The sequence below is a fragment of the Hibiscus syriacus genome, unplaced genomic scaffold, assembly GCF_006381635.1.
Source record: "Hibiscus syriacus cultivar Baekdansim isolate YM2019G1 unplaced genomic scaffold, ASM638163v2 tig00002237_pilon, whole genome shotgun sequence".
Taxonomy (NCBI): Eukaryota; Viridiplantae; Streptophyta; class Magnoliopsida; order Malvales; family Malvaceae; genus Hibiscus; species Hibiscus syriacus.
The window spans coordinates 17,611,532-17,637,189 of record NW_024061918.1 but is presented as its reverse complement, the minus strand read 5'-3'; the positions used below and the strand labels follow the sequence as shown (position 1 = coordinate 17,637,189).

Genomic DNA, 25,658 nt, shown 5'->3' with positions numbered 1-25,658 from the left:
TAGATCATATTGAGGTTAACCCATATATGACCTATACAGAAGAACCAGTTAGAATCTTGACGAGAAAGTGAATGAGTTAAGGAACAAGAGGATTCCTTTGGTAAAGGTGCTATGGAGGAACCATGGCTTCGAGGAGGAAACCTAGGAAACCAAGAAGGACATGCAACTTCAGTATCCCCACCTCTTCTATCCAGGTAATTTCGAGGATGAAATAAGAGGAGGGTTGTAACACCCTGGTTTTCGAGTTAGGAGTTTTGGGCTAACCCGAGATTGGCCTTGAATTAATTTCCTAGTTTATAAGAAGTTTTGACCCAAGATTTAGTGAATTTGGGCCTGGATTAAGCCCCATAATGGATAAAAGGGATCTTTTTAGTTTGCAACCAAAATCAAGAGGACCAAGGAAACAATTATACTATTGTTAAATAAGGAAACTTTAGTTTATTTTCAGCATTTCACAACAAGCCAAGGTAAGAATCAGATTAAACTCATCCCAAACTTCTTTCTAAATCCACCTTTGCAAAGTTTGGCCATATTTTTCAAGAAATGAGTTTTATGGGGGTTTAAGGGATTCAGAGATTTTAACCCGTTTTCTTTAATTCCAAGTCTTAAGAAGAGTCCTTAAGATCTTCTAAAGCATTAAACTTAGCTAGTAATTCTTACATTTGGTTTTCATCTAGTGAGAAAGGTTTGAGAAAGCTCTCAAGCTAAAGGGTAGAAAAAGCTTGCTCTTTGTTGATCTTTGGACACTCCTAGCATCTTAGAATCATCAGGTAACTCATTTTTAACTCAACTATACCATGTGTAGATTATTTAGATGAGTTTTGGTAGTTGCATAAGCTTGGAGTATTTTCATGGTAGATTCATAATTTGGCGTTTCAACATGTCTTAAAACCTCTTTATGATCCCTAATATTGATAAAATACTTAAACATCAATTGGGGACCTTAGCAAGGCATCTTATAGCAGGGGTATCGATATTGTTAATCAGTTAAGCTTAAAACTTGACAATTTTTAAAGGGTAGTATTGATACTGGGATCTTTGTTTTGGTACTGACTAGGTTGGTATCAAATCGATTCTAGGAATATTTTTCAAAAGCACTGAACCTAAATTTAGTATCGATAATTAGGTTAGTATCGATACCCTGGAACCAGTGTATCGATACTCAACTAGGAGTATTGATACTACCTTACCCAAATAGCCTATGTCAGTTAGAGTGTATCGATACCAATATGTGGGTATCGATATTGAGGGTTTATTATCGGTACTAACGGGCAGTTTTGGATAAGTAATCCAAGGGATATTAGATCAGACTGGAGGTACCCCAAATATTATAGAATAATAGCAAATAAGACTTCAAGCGATAACAGTAATCAATATCATAATAATAGAAACAATAATAGCTAGGTTTACATAAAACTAGCCTTGTTTGACGCTCGGGAAAACATTCAAGACACCTAAGTTTCTCGTAGCATAAATATGACAGTTAGTGGATATCCTAGTCAATTCCATGGCACTTCAGTAGCTGATAGGGTGCAGATACCTCAAGAATCGACAGAGTAAGTTGACGGAGTGTACATTTCTGATGCAGCTCCGAATCTCACTCCATACACACAAGGGGTCGGTGTACGTCTCCGATACAACTCTTGATCTCACCTGGGCACCCAAGGGTATTCTGACAGGCTAGAGGGATGCGTGAGCTCTAAGATGCAGAACCTTCAGTCGCACCATGAGGCCAACCACAACTTAGTAAATCAGTATTTAGCATGTTTCATACCTGTGACACTAGCCTTTTCATTAAATGAATGCATATAGTACAATATAATTATTAGTGAGGCACTAAGCTCATAAGCTCAGTGTTCGAAATGTGTTTCTATTTGCAGGTTCTTAGGGGAAGATCATGGGGAGTTATCATCGCCAGACATTCCAGTGCAACATATCAGATTCTTTTCATTAAATGATGCATATAGTACAATATAATTATTAGTGAGGCACTAAGCTCATAAGCTCAGTGTTCGAAATGTGTTTCTATTTGCAGGTTCTTAGGGGAAGATCATGGGGAGTTATCATCGCCAGACATTCCAGTGCAACATATCAGATTCTCAGAGACCTTCAGAGTACTTATTGAGTCATTCTTAGAGGGCATGTAATATTATGGACTCTTATATATTATATATATATATATATATATATATTCATTCATAGCTTTGTTTTGTGCTCAGTATTTGTATTATTGGAAATGTTTTGGGAGTTCCCCATTATTTTGTAAATCCGTATTATTATTATCATGTTTTATCTCTATTGTTATGGATCATTTATTATCAGTTTTACAACCAGTTTTTAAATAAAATTTTTGAGTCACTATTTATGTAGTTTCGTGTAATATTGTAATCCATGGATCTTCAGGTTGAACTAGATAGGGTGTTACATTGAAGCCAATTTCGGTACCGATACCTAGGATGGTATCGATACCCTAGCACCTAAGTATCGATACTCCAAATAAGATTATCGATACTGTTAAGACTTCTCAGATTCCAATAACCAGTTTTTGTATCGGTACTATAGGTGAGTACTGATACTCAAGGGTGATATTGAAAGGCTCAATATCAGTATCAATACTATTGGTACTAATGCTTCCAGAATTGGGCAAGGAATCCATTCCGATTCAAGTGTTCCTAAGGGAGAAATTTAGGATCCTCAGTACTTCACTAATAAGACTACAAGTGAGAACAATGAATAAATATGGCTATAACTAGAAATGACGTGGATTAAGATGGAATAAAACTAGCCTTTGTGTGACACTTGAGAAACGATAGGACCCCCGAGTTACTTTAGAAGTATGATGATCGTCTTGTGTGATTAGATATTTGGATGTGTTAAGTCAGTTCTTATGCAATTAAAATGCTAGCTGAACGTAGGCTCCGATGCTTTATGACCCCGAAGGCATCCTAATTACTATAGAATGAAAACTTTTCTAGTGGAGATTCCAATGCTAAGTGACCCGAGTCTTATATAGAGTATCTTAAGTAGGATAGAGGGGTGTGGCTCCCGAGATACTAAGTGACCCTCCGACTACACCATGATACCTATCTTTTTTAGTGTGTCAATGTACTTGCATGTTCATGCTTATACTTGTACGCATGCCCATGAAACCAATGTACATAGTATATTAAAGTTATTTGTGTGGCATTGAGCTTGTAAGCTCAGCGTTCGAAATGTATTTCCGTTCATATGTTCTTAGGAGGACATGTTGAGGAGCTATCGTTAGTGTGTGATTCCAGATTGGATCGATTTATTAGAGTTCCTCTTCATTTTGTTTAGATGGCATGCACTACACAATGAACTTACCTTTTATTAAGTTGTAACTCTTTATTTTGAACTACACATTGATTAAACTTGGAATGTATATTGGGAGCTCCCCTATTTTGTAAAACTACTTTATACTCGTTTCCTCTTTATTATGGATGTCAAAACTGTGTTTTGATTTGATGTGTTTTAAAGGAAAAGTTTTGGGTTAGCCACTTCGGTGGTCTCGTGTAATGCTCTGATCTTTCGATCTTCGGGTTGGATCGGTCTAGAGTGTTACACAAGCACACCACTTTTATTTTTTTTTATTTTTTATTTCGATATAACATATATTTTTATTTTAAATATTTTTTTATTTATTTACTATTTTAAGTCTTTCTATTAATATTTTTTTTCATATTAATTATATAATTTTATTTTTTATTTTTATTTATTTATTTTTAGTATTGATTCCATTTTATATATATATTTTTTATATTTTTACCCATGACCATTTTTCTTATTTTTTTCATTTTATACTGATTTTTTATCTTTTTTATCTTAACCCTAGTTTTTAATGATATAATCTCAAATGTAACTAATTTGGATATGTTCTTTAAAACTTGGCTCTGACTTTAATTTTTTATATTAAAACAACTCATAACCATGTTGTTACCGAAAGGGCGATGTGGGAGTGCTCATCTTTCTCCACACCTAATCTACTCTCGAACCTTTCCAATTGAATCTTTGGTAAGATGTAGATATGGTATGAGGTAAAATTTAGGTATCTGACCTTACCTAATCCAAAAAGTTTGATGGCGACTTCAAAAAAAAAAGTAAAATTCACTTTAATTCAAAATGTGATATCAAACCATCCGAAAAACCATTGCGACAATTATTATTATTAGATCAAATAGAATTTTAATCACCCATTTTTTATTCCATTTTTATATATCTTAAGTCATATGATTGGTTCGACGTTTAGAGATTTGGACTTGGTATTTTTAAATAAAAGGTGATTAAATCTTAATGTTTTAATCTAATTATAAATGTGGCATGAGTTTATTTGTTAAGGATTTTAAAGGCTTGTGAAATATGATTTACGTTCGAGGTTCACTTTGATGAACGTTGTGATCACCTCAATTCGACCATAACATTTGGGATGTGTCTATAAAGTTACATAATACTCTCTCTGTCCCACTTAAATTGTCCCTTATCAACTATTTTTTGTCAATTTTTTTTCAACTTTGACTCATTATTATTTAAAAATTTATTATGGATAAAAATATAAAAAATATGTGTTTTAAAAACATTCAAACAAATATAGATATATATATATATATATATATATATTATAAAATTTAGTTTTTTTAAAACATTTTTTAACTTTTAAAATGTCAATAAGGGACAAATTTAGTGGGGCGATAGTAGTATCTATTTTGAATAATCAATGTTGGAGTGAGTTGGTTAGGTAAAGTTGAGTCTCTTTAGTTAATAAAGTTATTGATACGATTATATCTTTATATTATACCATGGATCAAGTCGAGTGATTTTCTACTTGTCTTCCAGATCAGTCAATACATGGAAGGACATTTTTCCACTTTAATTATTTTTCCATTCGTGGAGAAACTTTTGGCATCAGACAATTGTGACACTATAATCAGGGGCGGACCCAGGGGTAGCCCGGGCAACCCCTCAAATTGTGAGGAACAACTTTAAAAAGTACTTCAATGTACTTAGTTTTTTATCAATATTGTGTACAATGATCAGAAAATAAAATTTTGTGCAACAAAATTGTCTACTTAGTGTTAATTTTTTCTAATTTTTTTTATTTAATACAAGTGTCACCCTTAATATTGTGCAACCCCTAAAAAAATTTATAAGAATTTTTTTGTGTAACCCCTAAATTTTTGTTCTGGGTCCGCCCCTGACTATAATTATTGGGAAGGATTTAAATAGTAGTGCGCAAGCCGCTCGTAGGATCTCTAAACCACTTCTCATCCATTTATGAGATAAAGATGATCGATTCTTCAAGACAAATGGCAACAAATTCTCAATAATTTGGTTCGTATTAAGATATATTCTCAAGAAAAATTAATGAGGTAGGTATTTCAGCTCTTCGATATAATATTTCTAACTTTATCTCTCTTGTTCAACAATTATCACTAGAAAGGGCACAATAAATGAAGTCTTGCAAAATTTACACAAGAAATGTACACCCAACCGACATGTGTCCAACACTACAAAAAGACATAACTAAGACTCACAATGTGCTTCGTGGATTCTATGGGTAGCTGATGAATCTTGAAAAAGAATTATCAATCATGAATTTAAGCTAGAAAATTGCCATGTGTTGAGAGTATTTAGTTTCATGTATAACATATTGTATTAGAATTTTAGTTAGTTGTTAGTAGTGGAGTCGATTAGAATTATTTAATTTTCCTCCATTTACTTTAATTTATGTGGAAAGTTGATCTTTTGCATTGATTGGAAAGGGAAGTACAAATCTAAGAGGAGAATAATTAGGCGTGCAAACGAATTAAACGAACACGAACGATGATATGTTAATGTTCGTTCGTTTAACTTTAACCGAACAAACAAACAAAAATTTTTTGCTCGTGTTCGTTCATTAAAATGATAAATGAACAAAAATAAAAGAACGTAAACGAACACAAACGAATGTAAACGAACATAAAATTGATTGGGTTTATATTTGAGAAGAGTCTTTTTCTTTCCAAATAATTTTATGATTTATATTTTCTTTCATTAATTTGATTATTTTTTATTTGGGTTTAAAATTAATTGATTTTAAAAATATTAATGGGTTTGTGGTTAAAATTTATTAAGTCTTAATATTTCAAATAGGAGTAAACTGGTCATCATGAGAAAGGGTCGGATCTACTTGCGGAACAGGAAGATCACGTGGAGACATCGGATCGTCGATTGTAACAGAAGGTCGAGCGACTCTTCCTCGACCACGGCCACGTCCTGTCCTACGACCCCTAGCAGCACTCATCGTTAAATCTATAAGGCTCTACAGAAAGAATTTGAAACATATGTCAGATTAGCATCAGGGATCTCGAGAAAACTTTAAATCATAATATAAGGTGACATGTTTTTTATTCTCTTCAAAATTTCTTAAAAATCCAAAGTTTAGGACCCATATACAGTCAGAGTGTTTAAAACCGAAAGCTCTTATACCACCAAATGTAACCCTCCAGACCCGGTCTGTAAGTTAGACCCACACCTAACTGGTCACATATCCCATTCAGAGTTTTTTTTAAATACATTAGATATAATATAGAACAAAATATTAATAATACTGATATATCCAAAACGATAGCAAATACATGTCACCAAACATAACCGAAAAACATATAGATATATACGTTCGTACAAAATAAGTAGTTGATCTCCCCTGATGCCAAATCTGCTAGCTTACGGTCTGATGTTATCTGAAAAAAGGTTAAAAACTACAGAATGAGCTAAAAATCCCAGTGTTCTCCATGAAATATATAAAAAATACAGATAAAAACTTTCAATAAAATCGGTTTATGCAACATGTTTTTAAAACATAAACACTACCCCCATCCGTTCACATCATAAATGTGTAGGTTCCTCAAAACCATACACCCAACGACACATTCCATTTAGACCCTGAGCACAAAGCCGAGGAGTCTGCAGATAATCTTCCTTCGACAATACCCCCAATGACAATATTAAACATGAATGTATTCAAGTGAAAACAATGATTAATCACTTAAAGCATAAAAATGTTTCATACTTGGAAACCATATGCAGAAATACGGAACTCGGAATTCAAAACAGTAATATATGGTAATTCAGACGTCAGATAATCAGATTTTAGAAATAGATATGAAATACCTCAATCCATAAATTATATCGGAATATACAGTAAATCAGATATCAAATACTTGGTATTCAGATGAATCATTTTAAAATAGTAATGTAATACTGTTAGGAAACACACCTGTAACAGTCTGAGAAATCAGATAGGGAAGCCTATTACTGGTTTTATCGATCACGCTCTGCTGCAGCGCTAGATCCTACGAATTGAAAAAAAATCCATATTAGAATCCTAATATAAATAATATTAATCTTTATTTAAATAATATACGGAAACCTACGGGTAAGTCTAGTAGTACGTGGTTCAGGCTGATCTGACAAACGAACAATTCTGGACCTAACCGATCCTCTCTCAGTTGAAACACCAGTACCTTTATAAAATATTTTATTAAATCAATTCCTTAACCAAAACTCAATTAAATAATCCAAATATTAAAATACTAAGCCTTTTTGGATTCACATGCCCGATTTGGGAATTTCGGGTCAGAATTTGGTAAAAGGGACTTTGGAATCAGATTCAGGACGTCGAAATACATAAAATATGACCTTTCGAACATTTGAATTCTTGGTCAAAATCAAAGTTAACGGGTTTGACTGACAATTTGGAGACTTTCGGGTTCGAATTTGGCGAAACATACCCCAAATACGGATTCGGGACGTCAAAAACTGTCAGGATAGGTATACTCGGAAAAGATTAACGGTCGTTTAATAGCTGGTCAAAGCCGGTCAAAGTTCTGGTCAAAGGAGGTCAACAAACTGTCAACCATTTAACATAAATAACACCTTTTTTTAAATAATTACTAATATAACACCTATTTCGAATTAATTACTAAAGTAGCACCCATTTCGAATTAATTACTAAAGTAGCACACATTTCGAATTAATTACTAAAATAGCACCCGTTTCGAATTAATTACTAAACTAGCACCCGGTCAACGGTCAACGGTCGGGTCGGGTCGGTCAACGGGTCGGGTCAACGGTCGGGTCGGGTAGGTCAACGAGTCGTGTCAACGGTCGGGTTAGAACCGGTCAAACCGGTGAAAACCTTTAAAAACTGGTCAAACCGGTTATTTTTTACTTCCCCACGCGCAGTGGCGGCGCATGCGACATCTATAAGCGTCGAAAAATTTACAGAAAAATTTCTAAATATTATTTTGAGCGATTTCGAGAAACTTACAAAGCTCGGGTCAAATTTTTTAACGGCGGAGAGCTCGATTTCAACAAATCGAAAACTTTGACCGCTTCACCTCCCCACGCGCCGCCGTCGACAGAGACCAAGGATAACACCGGCGGACTCGGAACGGCACAAGGAACACGATGGTGCGGGAGGTGTCGTAAACGAAGTAACGATCAGTGATGAATTTAAGATTTTCTCGGCGATTGAGCTAAAAAAAACGTCGAGACTTTGACTTGAAATTCACGGCGTTTGGAAGCGTTTCACTTCAATTAATTTAAGGGGTTTGTTCTTCGCTCGATGAAGAACACGATGGTGGTTTCAAAATGACGATCAGAGGTCGGACGGCGTCGGAATCGTATTTGGAATGAGAGGCTTTTTGGAAGAAAAAACTGAATTTCATTCTGATTTCAGAATGAATGAAACACATAAAATGTGTTTCTGCCGATACTCCAGGGGTAAATTTAGGGCTTGGTCTCTAAATTTTCTTTAACTCTAAAACAGGCTACAAGTTTTAAAAACTTCCAATTTAGTCCCTAAAATTTACCAATTTTCACAATTAAAGCCTCAAATTTCAATTAAATATTATTTTTAAAATTCTGGGTTGTTACAATTACAAAAATACCCATATGTTATAAAATGATAAAAATTGTTTCTGGAAGTTGATTAATAGCTCTGAAAAGACTTATTGATCTGGTGAAGCTACTGATGTGCATAAGAAATGCTAGTTTTGCTTAGAAAATTTGGATAACCGTTTTTTTAACCCCAAGAGGGTTTGGGCAAGATTCTAGAAGTCTGTTAAGGAATCATTTCAAGATTAGAGAATGTTCTGAAAGGAAATTAACCATAGGATCTTTAAATTATAGTTATTTTCGTAAAGAGTTAATATCGAAACTATTTGGTTAAGAAATTATGAAAATGCCATTGAAAGGTAAAAATAGTTCGAGTTGACCTGGAACGAGAAAGTACTTTGAGGATTTGTACTTAACTCGATAAATTACGGATTTAATTGTTAAGATCCTGTCTTTGTACAGAAAAAATCATGATATTCCGTTTGTGAAATCTGAGAAGACACTTGACCCGAAAATATCCGAGTTATGAGTAAATACCTGAAGAACAATTTATCGGGGGTGTTCTTTTGTTAGAATTGTTCGAAAGGATTGAAATAAATGATAAGTTTGAATTCGATAATAAGATCGGACGGAAGAAAATGATTGTAATACACTAGATCTATAAAATGACCAGAATATCCCTGGAATGGAAATGACTCAATAATATCACCAAGTTCAGGAATGATTGGATATCCTCGAGCTCTGAAATGAATGGAATAGAACTGAACACCAAAATAACCAAAATACCCTTGTGGCCTAGACTAAGTAGATGTTTTGGATTAATTAAGGAATCCAAGTAAATATGGGTATTGTAATACCCTTAAAAGTTATGGAACACAACTTAAGTGAGCCGACCAACCTTAATGACATGTCAGTACCTGAATGACATAGATATCACGTGAAAGAGTGTACGTCTACTCAAGTTTGGCTCGATGATAATTTTGGAAGTATTCAGCTCAACTCAACTCTAAATCACATTCAGCACTAAGGATTGGATATTTGTTCGACAAATCAACCACAAAGACCAAATTAAATTGAATGGAAGTACAATATGTATCCAAAATTCAGAAACGTCTGAATTACACTGGAAAACCTCGAAATAACTGGAATGGACTTGACTGCTAAATGAATTAAGTAACCTCAAGGACTAAGGATTAAATGAGTGATTTGGATGAGTCTGGAAACGTTAATGAACATACATGATGTAATGTTCTTATGGATCATGATCTACAAATCAAGCACGTCATCATTTCATGATATAGTGGAAGCGTGAAAATGAAATAAAGACATTGGAAGATTTATTCAGCGATGATTCTGAAGATAATATATGGACCAGAATTTGTGGTACTAAAGTGTAAATACCCTGTAAAGACAATGAATTGATTAGTCGACAAGCATTAATTCTGGGAGATATTCATCTGAAGTTGTTTGATAATGAAATCAATCGAAATAGACTGTAAATGTCCTGAACCTTTATTTTTTTTCCTTATAAGCTCAAGTTATATTCTGAATAACTGATGATTCTGTCAGTTATTGAACTCTTCCAATAGTGATTCTGAATTCTGATATTCTATCGGTATACTGAAGATATGTGTTCCTCTACCTGTTAAGATTATCCAATATATTTGAATAATATCTGTAAATTCTGGTGTGTTCCCTACTCACATGAAAATTTTATATGATTTTCGATTTGAATTCTGATATGATACTTGACATGGATTCTGATATGATATCTTACATGGATTCTGATCTGATACGTGACTTGGATTCTAATATGATACTTGACCTGGATTTTAATATGATACTTGACATGAATTATGTTTTGATTTTTGATATATCCGTTTACGGACGGAACATGTTTTATTGGGGGTATTGTTGGAGGAAGAATACTTGCAGGTTCCTCGGCTTTGTGCTCAGGGCCTTACTAGACGTGATGGGGTTGTATGGTTCTAGGGAACCTATACATTTTGTACGTAACGGATGGGGTATATGTATATATGTTTTAAAAGAATCTGTATCTTTTTATTGGTTTTACGGGAACACACTAGATAACCTATTATGATCTCCTGAACTTAGTCATTCGAAATACTTATTTGAACTGAAAGCTCATTATATGTTACCCCTAAAATATCAGTAGGATCTCTGCTCAACATAAAGATTTGTAGATATCTAAACCAATAAGGAAATATATGTTTATCTGTATCTGCTCGTTCTTCAGCATCATTTGGTAGTTCTGTATTACTAAGCTTTCCAAAGATCACTCTATTACTCACCATTGCAGGTTAAAAGAATTGTACCAATATATCTATCGACATCTGTAAGGGAGTTCTTCCGGTGTTGCTTGTAGAGTATGGTACATGTGATTAGGGGGCATGTATTTGTATTTTGTTTTATATATACGAGTCTGAAAATTTGTTTTATTTTTTAATATTGATAAATGATTTTATAAGTTTACATGTTTTAATAAAAGTTTTTAAATTTTCTGCTATTTTTACAGTGGGTCGCTCCGGTGGCCCTAATGTGACACTTCAAATTGGATCGGGTTATCTGCATCGGTCTGAGGGTGTTACAGGGTCGGGTGAGTTTTTGTAAGTGTGATATTCAGGTCGGGTTCGGGTCGGGTCGATTTTTTTCAAAAAAATTCGAGATCAGGTCAGATTTTTTTAAAAAATTTCGGGTTCGGGTCGGGTTGGGTCGAGTTTTTTAAGTGTGATATTCGGGTCGAGTTCCGGTTTAGGGTGAAAATACCCGATTCGACCTGAAAAAATATATAATTTTACCTTATATATTTAGGAATAATTACAATAATACCCCACTATATATAATTTTTTTCAATTAAGTCACTGTTTTTATTGAATAAAAATAATTTTTTATTATTTTGGGTCGGATCGGGTCAGGTTTCTAATTCATATATTCGCGTCGGGTCGGGTGAAACTTTATTTTGGTCAGGTTGGGTAGGGTCTCGGGTGGAGGTTCCCTTGTTCTCGGGTCGGGTCGGGTGGACCAAAAACCCGACCTATGGCCATCCCTAATTGGGATGATTTTAACTTATGATATTTATTAGTATGATTTTTATAATTTATTGAAATGAATAATCAATCAATAAAATGAAAATTTAATATTTTTAAAATTTTTATAATATATTGCTACATGTAAGTTGTAAAACAAACTAAAATTAACCAAAAAAAAATAAGAAGGGCAATTCTGTCATTTTACATTATTAAAATCAAATTCATCTGACATATCTGCGAACCAAATATAATATGGAATTGGATTCCAATTCAATTTCCTGTCAACCAAACAGGTTTCAGATTCAGATTTCAATTCCCTCATAAACATTCCAGCGAACCAAACGCCACCTAAGGGTTGAGGGTGACGATGGTGTTAACGGAAAAGGGGAAAATTTGAGACGACGATTATTAGAAGAATGTGAAGCAGATGAGAGGGATTTTTCGATACATGAACCTGCCTTTTTCTCTTTACGGATAAGGTTTATTTGGTTTTGGATCAAATTGGAGATTCTATTTACATTTATAGGGTTATTGGCCGATGTTTACTTCAAATGGGTCGGTCCTTTTTTTATGGATAAGGTTTTCCCCCTGAATTTCTTGCTTTTTTTGGATTTTTTTATATTTGCAATTTACATTCCCTTGTTTAACTAATTATGTTTTCTCATTATTGGTTTTGAGTGTCTTCTTGTTGGGGAAACCAGGTTATTTCCCACAAGAACGTAGTTTTAAAATTGACCAAAAATGCTAAGATCAAAACCACCAAAGGTTGCACAACGGATAAATCCATCAAACTATTGAATGTGAAAACACAATGGAAAACCGAATAAAAACAATAAAGGAGAGAACACACCAAATTTACGAGGTTTTACAAGAATATCGTCTACTCCTCGGGCACCACATCGGATGATAACTTCACTATCAATAAATATTACAACAAATGGAATTCTTTAGAATTCTCAAAGTGCAAGAATAAAGAAAATAATAGGAAGAGAGAACTTGTTTTGGGGTGATTTCTAATGAAATACTTAGGCCTATTTATAGTTGAGTTTTAAGGACTAAACTTATAAATAACCTAATATTTTAGGGACCAAAGATGAAATTCCCATGTGCAAAGTTGGCCACCTACCAAAGATGAATTTTCCAATAAGTTGGCCACCAACCAAGATGAAATTTCCAATAAGTTGGCCACCAACCAAGATGAATTTTCAGGATGTTGCCAAATTTTACAATTTACAAGCCAAACATAATAAATCTCTACCTTGGCTTGAAATTACTAAGCCTACTCAACTTCTTCAACTCCCCAAATTTGATGTTGTGCCTCTAATTGCGCTCACAAGCGCCATATACCCGAAGGCGCTCAAATTTTCAGCATGTTAATCAAGTTCAAACAATGATTGAACTTGATTACTGTTACCACCTTGGTCATCATATCTGCAGGATTTTATGCTGATGTAATTTTCTGAAGCAGAATCTTTCCTTCTTCAAAGATCTCACGCACAAAGTGATACCTCACATCGATATGCTTAGTCCTTGAATGATAGACTTGATTTTTCGCTAAGTGAATAGCGCTCTGACTATCACAATAGAGACTAATGTGACTTTGAACAACTCTCAAGTCTTCCATCAACCCGTTAAGCTAACTTGCTTCCTTTATAGCCTATGAAACTGCCATGTATTCTGCCTCTGTAGTAGACAAAGCCACCATAGATTGCAAAGTAGACTTCCAACTTACTGGGGCTTTAGCAAGAGTAAACAATTACCAGTAGTTGATCGATGCTTATCCAAATCACAAGCATAATCGAAATCAACATATTCAACCACACATTGACCAAGTGTTTCATCCTGTTCAAAAATTAAACCAACATCCACAGTTTGTTGGAGATACCTTAGAATCCATTTCACAGCTTGCCAATTTCATTTTCCATGATCATGCATGTACCTGCTCACAACTTCAACTGCTTGTGAAATGTCAGGACGCGTACACACCATTGCATACATCAAGCTCCCAACTGCATTAGTATATGGAACGTTTGCCATATACTCTCGTTATTCGTTAGTTTTAGGAGATAACTAAGAACTAAGTTTCAAATGAGAATCCAGTGGGATACTTACATGTTTGGTATTTTTATTCATGCCAAAACATTGTAATTTCTTTCTCAGATACTGTTTCTGTGTTAAACAAAGCTTTTCTCTCTGTTTATCTCTACATATCTCCATACCAAGAATCTTATTGGCCTCACCTAGATCTTTCATCTCAAACTCTTGATTTAACTGAGCCTTTAATTTGCCTATCTCATTTTGACTCTTCGAACTGATCAACATATCGTTAACGTACAAGAGAAGATAAATGAAAGATCCATCTTTGAGCTTTTGCAAATACACACAATGATCATATTTTCTTCTAGTGTACTTTAGTCTCCTCATAAAGCTATCAAATCAGTTGTCCACTGCCTTAGAGATTGCTTCAATCCATATAGCGATTTGTTCAGCTTACAAACCCATTTCTCACAACCACTATCTTTGTATCCTTCTGGCTGAGTCATATAGATCTCCTCTTATAAATCACCATGCAAGAAATCCGTCTTTACATCAAGTTGAGCTAGCTTCAAATTTAACTGTGCTACCAAGGCCAACAATATTCTAATAGAGGAATGTTTAACAATAGGGGAAAATACTTCATTGTAGTCGATTCCCTCCTTTTGAGCGTAGCCTTTAGCTACCAGCCTTGCCTTGTAGCGAACTTCTTTCTTGCTATGAGATCCATATTTCTTTGCAAATACCCACTTGCATGCAATTGCTCTTTTACCTTTCGGTAATTGTGTCAGTTTCTAAGTGTTGTTCTTATGGAGAGATTGCATTTCTTCATCCAAGGCACTTTTCCACTTATCAATTTCCAAGCTTTCTATTGCTTCTTGGTAAGTGATAGGGATATCATCATCAAGAACTGGAAGAGCATAGGCCACCATATCAACAAATCGAGCAGGTCTACGAATTTCTCTCCTTGGCCTTGTAACTGCAAGTGGTTATGGTGTCTCCAATGGTTCTTGGGTTTGAACCTCTTCATCTTCTGATTCTTTTATTGGATTTGAAGAATTAGCTGCATCAACTTCTGGGATCATCATCTGCTTAAACTCCACCTGTTTTGGAGTATGCTACACCTACTGCGGAGTACTACTTGTCTGGACAGCTTCATTTGTTACCTTCTTTACTAAGGCAGATTCATCAAAGGTAACATCTCTGCTACAAATTATCTTCTTGGTGTCTAAACACCAAAGGCGGAATCCCTTCACTCCATGGGTGATTCCCATAAAGAGAGCCTTCTTTGCTCTTGGATCAAGCTTGGATTCATTCACATGATAATAAGTAGTGGATCCAAATGCATGTAAGGAATCATAATCAGTAGCATGTTTTCTAGACCATACCTCCAATGGTGTTTTTTCCTCTTATCACTGATGATGGCAAACAATTGATGAGATGACCAGCATATGTCACAACCTCAGTCCAAAATGCTTTACTTAACCCAACATTAGACAATATACATCAAACTTTCTCTGATAGTGTTTGATTCATACACTTTGCCACCCCATTCTATTGTGGTGTATTTCTAACAGTGAAGTGTTGAACAATACCATACTCATGACAAACGTCAAAGAATGGGTCACTTTCATATTCCCCTCCATTGTCCGTCCTAAGTCGTTTGATCTCTCTACTAGTCTGGTTCTCGATCATATTTTTCCATTTAAGGAAAATTTGAAGCACTCCATCTTTTGACTTCATCGGATACAGCCAAACTCTTCTGGAAAATCCATCTACAAAAGTTATAAAATAATAGTTTTCTCCCAAAGACGGTGCCTTTGAAGGACCCCATACATCTGAGTGAATATAATCCACAACACCTTTTGTATTATGTATAGTGGTACCAAACTTCACTCTATTCTGCTTTCCTATAACACAATGCTCGTAAAAGTTCAAATTGCAAGCCTTTGCACCTTTCAACAATCCTTTCTTTGCCAGAATTTGCAAGGATTTCTCTCCAGCATGTCCCAACCGCATATGCCACAACTGGGTTGTGTCCAAATCATCACCTCCGGAAGCTGCTGCAACTGCTCCAATAATTGTACTACCTTGGTAATAATACAAATTATTTTTCCTGATGTCCTTCATCATCACAAGTGCACCATATGTGACTTTTAAAACTCCATATCTCATAGTGACTATTGAGCCTGTGGATTCCAAGGCTCCCAACGAGATGAGATTTTTCTTCAAACTGGACACGTATCAGACATCAGTCAGAACTTTGATTGATCCATCTTGATTCTTCAATTGAATTGAACATACCCCAATAGTTTTACAGGCATTATCATAGCCCATATAAATAATTCATGAATTTAGTTATACTAAATCGGAGAACCACTCCCGATTAGGGGACATATGATAGGTACAACCCGAATCTAATATCCACTCATCTGAATGGAATGTTGTTGATGAAGCAACCAATGATATGTCAGAGTCATTTGCATCATGCTCTATAACACATGCATCTAGAGCAGCTTTTCCTTTCTTCTTCAGCTTTGGACAATCTGTCTTCCAATGGTCTTTCTCATGACAAAAGGCACATTCATCTTTTCCTAGTCTAAACTTCGACTTTGATCTCCCTCTCCACTTTGGCTTTTGAATTTTCTAGTGACCTTTTGCCACCATGGCCTCCGCTGCTTCGTACTTGCTCTCCTTCTTAGTTTTCTTTCTGAGCTCATAACTATACAAAGTAGCAGTTACATCTTTAAGGGTAACATTATCCTTACCATGAAGTAACGTTGTCTCAGGGTGCTCAAATTTATCTGGAAGATATGACAACAACATCAAAGCCAAATCTTCATCTTTGAAGGTTTCATCCATGCCCATTAAGTCTGTCACTAGTTCGTTGAATGTAGTGATGTGTTCATTCATACTGGTGCATGGCTGATAATCAAATCTAAACAATCTTTTATTCATGTGGAAATGATTCTGAGAGCTTTTCTTTAGGAATTTTTCCTACAATGCTTTCCACATCTTACTTGCAGAAGTCTCGTTCTTGCATCTATACTTCTGCTCCCTGAAAAGATAAGATCGAATCGTGCTGCACTTCAAACGATTGATTGTTCCCAATTCTTTCTCCTCCATTTATTCGGGTTTTTCTTCCTCAATGGTGATGTATAGACCTTGTTGGAATAAATCGTCTAACACCTCGCTTTGCCACATGCCAAAATGTTCAGATCCATCGAACAACTCCACCGAGAAATTTGCATTTGACATCATCCTCCTCACCGGTCCAGATGAAGAGATTGATGTTTCAACTGATCCGTATTTTAGCATTTTAATTCTAATGAACAATATTCAATAGCATGAACTGTATCTTTTCAGCAACAGGACCATGAGGATAACCTCAACCGAAGCTTTGATACCAATTGTTGGAGAAACCGAGTTATTTCCCACACGAACGTAGTTTCAAAATTGATCTAAAATGTCAAGATCAAAACCACCAAAAGTTGAACAACGGATAAATCCATCAAACTATTGAATATTAAAACACAATGGAAAAACCGAATAAAAACAATAAAGGAGAGAACACTCCAAATTTACGAGGTTCAACGAGAATATCATATACTCCTCGGGCACTACACCGGATGATAACTTCACTATCAACAAATATTACAACAAATGGGATTCTTTAGAATTCCCAAAGTGAGAGAATGAAGAAAACAATAGGAAGAGAGAACTTGTTTTGGGATGATTTCTAATGAAATACTTAGGCCTATTTATAGTTGAGTTTTAAGGATTAAACTTATAAATAACCTAATATTTTAGGGACCAAATTTGAAATTCCCATTTGCAAAGTTGGCCACCTACCAAAGATGAATTTTTTAATAAGTTGGTCACCAACCAAGATGAAATTTCCAATAAGTTGGCTACCAACCAAGATGAATTTTCAAACTTGCCAAATTTGACAATTTACAAGCCAAACATAACACTTCTCACCTATTTAGATTCTTAATTTCGAGTTTAGGGGATATTGATTGCTTTTTTAATTGAATTTTGGGATATTTTGTGGGTTTTAGTGATTGCGTGTATTGAACTTTCAATTGAATAATGGGTTTCTTTCTTATTTTCAACCTGGGTTTTGCAACCTTGCTCAATTTGCTAATGCAATTCTCTTTAATTTTGAGTACTGATATGAGATTAATGGTTGTAAAGTTGTTGATTTTGATATTATTATGCGATTATTGCATATTATCTGATAATGTGTTCTATCATTATATTTTTGGAGATCATTGATGGTTTGTTCTTAAAATAGACTGGAATTGTCTCCTTTGTTCGCTGGATGTTCGTATTGGATATGCACACTATTTAGTCAAAATGTGTTGATGACCATGTTTTAATTTTTAAGTTTGAAAATGTCATCACCTCTGTGATGACCTTAGGCAGGGAATTCTTTTTTTTTTCTCAACAACAAGCTTGTCTTATTGTGTTTGAATTTCATGTTATATATTTGGATGGGCAATGATCTGCCATTCAATCATATGACATAAATGAGTTAGGAACAAGATGCAGTTGAATGTAACAATAACCTAACAAATCAATGTTTGTAGTTTCGTGTAGCACCCATTTTCGTCCGGGACTTCAAAGGGCTTATTTAGTATATGTGATAATATATATAATAATTTAAAAATATACAATATATATGGTTTTTGAGGATACATTATAGTTTTTGAAAATACATTTTTGAAAATATAATATATAGTTTTAAAAAACGGTTTTTGAAAACATATATAATATAGTTTTTGAAAACATATAATATATAGTTTTTAAAACGGTTTTTAAAAACATATATAATATAGTTTTTGAAAACATACTTTTAAAAACGTATAATATATAATTTTTAAAACGGTTTTTTGAAAACATATATAATATAGTTTTTGAAAAAACATATTTTTTGAAAACTTCTATATCTAGTTTTTAAAAATGGTTTTTTGAAAACGTATATAATATATATAATCTTCGAAAATATATTATATTGTTTTTGAAATATATTATATATTATATAGCTCTAATACATATATTTTTATTTCTTTTTATTTTAATTTAATTTAATTTATTTATTTATTTATTTATTTTATTTATTTATTTTTATTTTGGTTTAGGTCCAAGTCCAATAAAGAGCTAATGGTCCATTCGGATCCAAAATGAGGCCCAACCGAGTAATACCAGCCTGACCCAGCAAGAAAACTCGGAGGCCCAACTGATCAAGCAAGCCCAACAGATTAGGGTTTTACAGTTAGCATCGACGTCGTAATTAACCAGCGTCGTTGGATCAGGCTTTTTGATCCAACGACCAAAAACACATCAGGTCCCCATTTCAACGACGCGTCCACGCGCCGGGAAAATTACCAACCGGCCGATATCTTCATCACCTGAAACAAGAAAATCTCAAAATGAAGAAACAAACACGTTTTATAAACACCAAAGTTTGGAGCAAATACGGAACAAATACGTTCCATCAACCTAAAATAGAAAACCCCTATTAAACTGGGATCGAGCCACCGAGATTCAAGGGAAAAGATTTTCCTTTGAGGCTATATAAACATCGGAGAACCCATCGGAAATAACACAACAAAAACAAGGCAAACACAGACAAAAATCTCTCGCAAAACTGCAAGGAAAATATAAAAAGAACGAAGGAGAAGCTTCGGTCGTGGCTTGGGGAAGAGACGATCGCCGGTAGTTGAAAGGTTATCATCGGGAAAGGTAAACTTTGAGTTTTCCAACTTAGATCTACGCTCATAGGGTCTTTTTTAGGACAAATAGGCTTTGATTTCGTGACTATCGAACCGGGGAGAGCGTTTCTGTGTATTTGATTTTTTTCGATGGCCGCAGGGGCGACTGGGCAGTTGTGCGAGGCTAGAGTGGTGGTTGGCCTTTGGCCGGTTGGGGGCTTAGGTTGAGAGGTTTTTGTAGAGGGGAGAGTTTTTTTTGTGAATTTGGTTACAAATGATTTTTTTTTGGGTTTTAAAGGGTATTTATAGGGGAACCTTGGTGTAATTACGAGATAGTTAAATTATTTTTGCAGTCCCTGATACTTTGATGTGTAATTCATTTTAGTCACTTGTTATAAATTGGCCCTTGAATTTTGAATTATTTCGATTTAATCCTTGATTATATTTCTCATTTTTTGAAATTTAACCCCAAATTTGATCCTTTAAATTTTATCTATTTATTTTTTTATTCTATTTCAATTTTGACATGTTCTTCATTTTTATATACTTCATTTTTTTCCTCCTTTTTAATATTTTTATATTTTATTTCTTTTAAAATTTAACACTTTCTTCATTTTTTTTCTCTTTTAACGTTTTTTTTTGTTAATTTCTTAATTTAGCTTTTTTCTTCTTCTTTGATTTATCGAATATTTATTTTATTTTATAATCTAACATTTTTGACTTTTTAGGGATAATTTTTAACGATCAAAGGTAAGTAATTTGAATCGAATCTTTAAGTTTTAATTTAAGTTTTAATTTTCGCAATTAAGACAACAGAGAAATTAAATTGGTACCGAAAGGGCAGTACAAGGGTGTTAATCCTTCCTTGACTCTAATCGACTCTTGATATATTTCTGGTAAAACGCATATAAGGTAAGATGGTAAATTAAGGGTTCGGTCAACCTAATTAATTAAATAAATGATCGGTAATGGCTTTAACACATTTTATTTAAGTCGAAACCCGATTTCAGGCCTACCCGAGTGATGGTTACGACATTTCCAATATATACACATATATAATCAAATCTTAATGATAAGAATAATTACTCAAAAATAGGCTAAACATAATTTAGTTTTTCACCTAATCATGTCTGTCTGCTTGGATTCTAGTCCATTTCCCATTGGCCACAATCATTCTGCTTAATTTTTGTAACCAAAAACACTAACTAATAATTGAATTACATTAAAGGAAATTATAAATAACAACTTAGTGTTCAAGAATGAAGAAAGGTTTCATAGTATTGAAGATAACGTGAATCAATTCCAAACCAATATTGAAACTTCTCCCAGAGGCTGCATGATTGGGATAAATTACAGTCTCTTTTCATTTCTTAAGAAGTCCTGAGTCCAAAGCCACTGCCATTGCCGTTTTTCTTCTGAAATACCCTCTACTGATTCTTTATGTGAAAAAGATCATGGTTTTATACATCGTGAAGAATTTATATGTTTTATTCTTTTTCCCAAAATTGACTCTTTTGTTCTAGTAATCTTTACTAGAATAAGCATTAACGTTCACTTTCTGGAATACCTGTCTAAGTTGTGCAACCACAACCTTGAAACTTCATTGGGATAAGCTAGTTAAGAAACATATTGAATGGCCAATTAGGTTCAATTCGTTTCTGAGATGCGGACCGTGTAGTGTTCACACAGAATTATTGATTTTTGTGGTAGTTTGTATTTACTTTCCATGATCTTCTTGCAAGCCTAAGGTTAAAAACCATCGTTTCCAATTAGGTTCAATTCGTTTCTGAGATGCAGACCGTGTAGAGTCAAATGTGGCCAGTCCTATTATAGACGGGATTTCTAAGTTGGAGGATAGAGTTTTGGTGAATGCTTCTAATGTAGTTTTTCCAGAGATTGAGCCTCATTGTATGATGGGACTTAAGAGTGGTTTTTTATTGAAGTATGTTAAAGATGATCTGGTGGATTCAGGGGGGAGGAGTGAAGGTTTAGTTCTGGGTTCTGTTAATTCTTTGGAATTAGGCGACGTAAGTAAATCGAAGATCTCTGGAAAAGAATGTGTTGGAGGAGCTGTAGAAGATGTGTCGTGTGTGCCAGAACTGTCCATTAGGAATAAAAAGAAGATGCAGAAATTTGGTTCTATGTTGAATATTCAGGACTCTGTTCTTTCGAAAGCTGAGAGGAGTCGAAGAGATCGTGCGTTGAAGAGTTTCAAGTTGAAGAAGTCTGATTTAGAATCTAGTGAATTATCAGGTAGATCTATTTCAGATTCGGACATAAAGAAAAAGTGGGGTGCTGCCTTTCCTGAAGCGAAGGAGACTCTGTCAGTAGCAAAGATGCTTGGTATTACGTTTGTTGGGCCTGAGAGGAAGGTTCTTGAGGAGTTGGTGTCGCTAGAATTGTGTTGAGGGTAGTGAGGATGGTGTAGGGCAGGTGTTTAGGTTTTTTGCATTTGATAGTTAAGGTCTCTGTCATGGTGTTTTTGGAGGTCATGGTGAAGATTAGCTTATAGGTTTTTGTGGACATGTTTCGACTTGTAGTGGGGGGTTTTGATTTTGGGTGAACTTCAGTTTTCTATAGTGTGTTAGTCGTCTAAAATGATTTTTTAGCAGGGGTTGGTGTGAGTTTAAGTTTTAAATTTGGCTGCTTTTGTTGGGTTCGTAGATGGGAGTTTTCTTGGTTTGTTCATGTGTTCGCTTTCTTGGCTTCTGAGGCGTTTCTGGTGGGGTTTGGTTTTCTAAGGTTAGAGTGATGTTATCAAGGTTTTTCTTGATTTGTCCTTAAGTTCTGCTTTATTAGTATGGGGTACGTCTTCGTGACTTTACATGGTCAGAGGAGAGGGTATTTTTATGCTTTGGAGGTTGGTAGTGAGGCGGTAGTGGGAGCTGGGACTGAGTGATGTGTTGCTTGTGTAGAATATTGTTTGAAGAGTCCCACATAGTGCGTTATGGGGGTATCTGAATTTGGCTATATTTGTCAGAGGAGTGGTTTTTCTTGTGTATATTGCATTGGAGGCAGGAAGTGGAGTGCTTGTGTGAGTCTTTTGGGTTAGTGTGGATCTTATGCACAAGCTTTATTTGTATTTTTTAAGCATTGGGTAGTTGGTTTTGTGAACTCCAAAGTAAAGTGTAATGGGAACAACGTTGTTTCCATTGAGGCAGATGTTTGGTTTTAATTATTTCATATAGGTTAATAGGGGGCGTAATAGGGCGTTGTGGGGGAGTCGTCCGAAGACATGGAGGGTTAGGAGTCCGATGCAAATGGGATCCAACGTTTGTTCCATTGCGTCAAGCATTAATTAATCCATGGAGGAGGTTAGTGGGGCGAAAGTGGGCGAAGTGGGATAAATGTGCGCAGCTTTGGAGGGTAATGGGATCGTTGAACCCAATTCACTGGGAGAATGTGAACTTTTGCTTATGTTGAACTTTGAAGGTGATTGAAGCTGTGATGAAAGCGTTAGGCCAGCATTATATCGATTTTATTTCCTTTTCTCGCTCTGAGTATTAATGAGGTTTTGTCAAGCAGAGGTTCTTTCCAGGTGATTTTTAAGGTAGTAGAAGCTATTTGGACCATATATTGGTTCGTTATGTTATTTTTTATTGATGGGTGTCTGGGCTTATTCTTGAGCATTTTCAATGCTCATCTGATGGTGGGTGTGTTGTCCCGAGTTGTTCTGTCGTGTACGAGGATGCTTTATTTCCAGTTGGTCTTATCTGTTGAGCCAAGATGGTGGTCTGGTCGTTTGGTTGGTGGTTGTTGGTTTGTTGAGAACGTTTTGTATTCATGGTTGGAGGCTTTGAATGGAGCTAGTGATGGTTGCATCCTGTCCGTATTAAGATAGCGTTTTCTATTTCGAGATTTTTACTTGCTTGTCCGCTTGGAGCTTCTGGAATCGGGCTTTTGTTGTCTTTGTTTGCGCTGGTGCAGTCGTCGAAGCCTTTTCGGTTGGAATTGTTATGTGTTTTAAGTTGGTTGCAGATGTTGCTTTGTTTGGTCGGTTGGACATGTTTTTTTGGATTTGTATCTGGTCGCTTTTGTTGTCTCTGTTGACCTGACTTTCGATATTGTTTGTTTGTTTGTATTGTTCTCTTATTAGTACTCTTTTCCTCCAGTTAGATTAGAGAGGTTTTTAATGAGGCTGATAAGTTGTTCTTCGTCTTTTGATTTTAATAAATCTTTATTCCTATAAAAAAAAACCATCGTTTCCTTCCGTGGACTAGTAGGGATTGTTCATTTATCTCTTCTAAATATCTTTCCACACTCTAATTTTGCAAACTTGTTGACACGATGACTGCAGGAGCTAATGCCTATTATAAATTGGGAGATGACGACCTTTAGTACTCCAGTACTGGCGGTTCTAGTCTTTGCTTCTTTGGTATTGTTCCCCACGATACTCCTACCTTCTACACCATCTATCTGGGTGGCAGGGATGACTTTTGGTTATTGTTTTGGATTTCTACTAATCATATCTGCGGCTGTTGTGGGTGTATCACTTCCATTTTTTATTGGCTCTCTTTTCCTTCACAGAATTGAAGTGCGTGCCTCATCCTAAGATCTTATTTTTCACCCTTTATTCACTCAAATTTTACTCCCTGTCTGATTCTGCCAGGGTTGGTTTTCGTAACTTTTCCATTGTTGTGATTTGCAATAATTTTCAACTTTCTCTATTTTTATGCAGGGTTGGTTAGAAAAATATCCTAAGAAAGCTTCCATTCAGAGAGCAGCTGGTGAAGGAAATTGGTTCCATCAGTTTAAAGTAGTAACATTAATCAGGATCTCTCCATTCCCATATATAATATATAACTATTGTGCGGTGGCAACGCACGTTAAGTATGGTCCCTAAATCTTGGGATCTTTGGTAGGAATGGTACCAGAATTTTTTGTCGCAATATACATGTAAATTCTCTCTCTCTCCCCATCCCTTATTGTGTATTTAATCTTGAGCTTGTATTTACGAATGTGGTATTTACATGTGATATTTGATCATTACAGCATATAGTGTGTGCGCATTTCTATGGTTCTTAAACATACCTACAAGCTGAGATTAGACCATTACCTCAGTCAGATAAATAAGTGATGCACACGAAGTGCATGAGCTGTATTTTTTGGGAGTTACAGGTTCATAAGTCTTACGTTTATGAAAATTAAACCTGAACTTGTCATCTTAGATGCTAGTTATTCGAAACCTTTAGAGTAAATGCTATAACTTGTATGCCTTGTGAACTTATTTTGCATATTGTATTAACACAGAGGTATCCTCATACAGACATTGCAGACACTTCACAAGAGCGATACACCCTATCAGCTCCACAGATTTTGTTAAATGTTGGTGGTTTCCTTGTAACAGTAGTGACAGCAATTGTTTTTTACGGTTTATGCTAAAAGAAAGCTAAAAGTGTTGCAGGGTGAAGAAACGGTGTTGCAGTAAGGTGTGTTTTGCTTTATAGAACAACCGTTATCTACCCAAGCTATGTGTCCGTCTCAGGTTGAGACACGTTGTAGGGCTCGATGACGTAAATAATTTATCGAACAACTTCATCCGTATAAGGAAATGTGACACAATATTGGACCTATGTAACATGGTGAAGGACACGGGAAAACCAAACCAAGAGAAAATTCTAACATCTTACAGATAAGGATGTTTCATTCGTCCATTTTTAGAAGAGTTTATTCTGTCTTCCTTTCTCTCACATAATTGAGATTTGTATATGAATGGTTAAAGTGGACCAAAGCAATATTGTTGCCATTATGTATATGTTCAACTGTCATTTTCTTGTTGAATTGCTGAATATTATATTCTTAAGAATGTTTGCTTTTGAAACAGACTGGTGTTCACTAATCTTTATTATTGTATTAGATTTCACACGAGCATGCTTCTTTATATTTCAGTTGTCTATATTTTAACCTTGGGTGCCAGCCATATGCAAATAAAGAAATCTTATTAAAGAGAGGGGTCAACTTA

General features: G+C 35.0%; 1 pseudogene; it reads left to right on the top strand.

The window, feature by feature from the left end:
• The first annotated feature begins 1,476 nt into the window (after positions 1-1,476).
• On the top strand, positions 1,477-25,158 carry LOC120141141 (annotated as a pseudogene).
• The last annotated feature ends 500 nt before the right edge of the window (positions 25,159-25,658 follow it).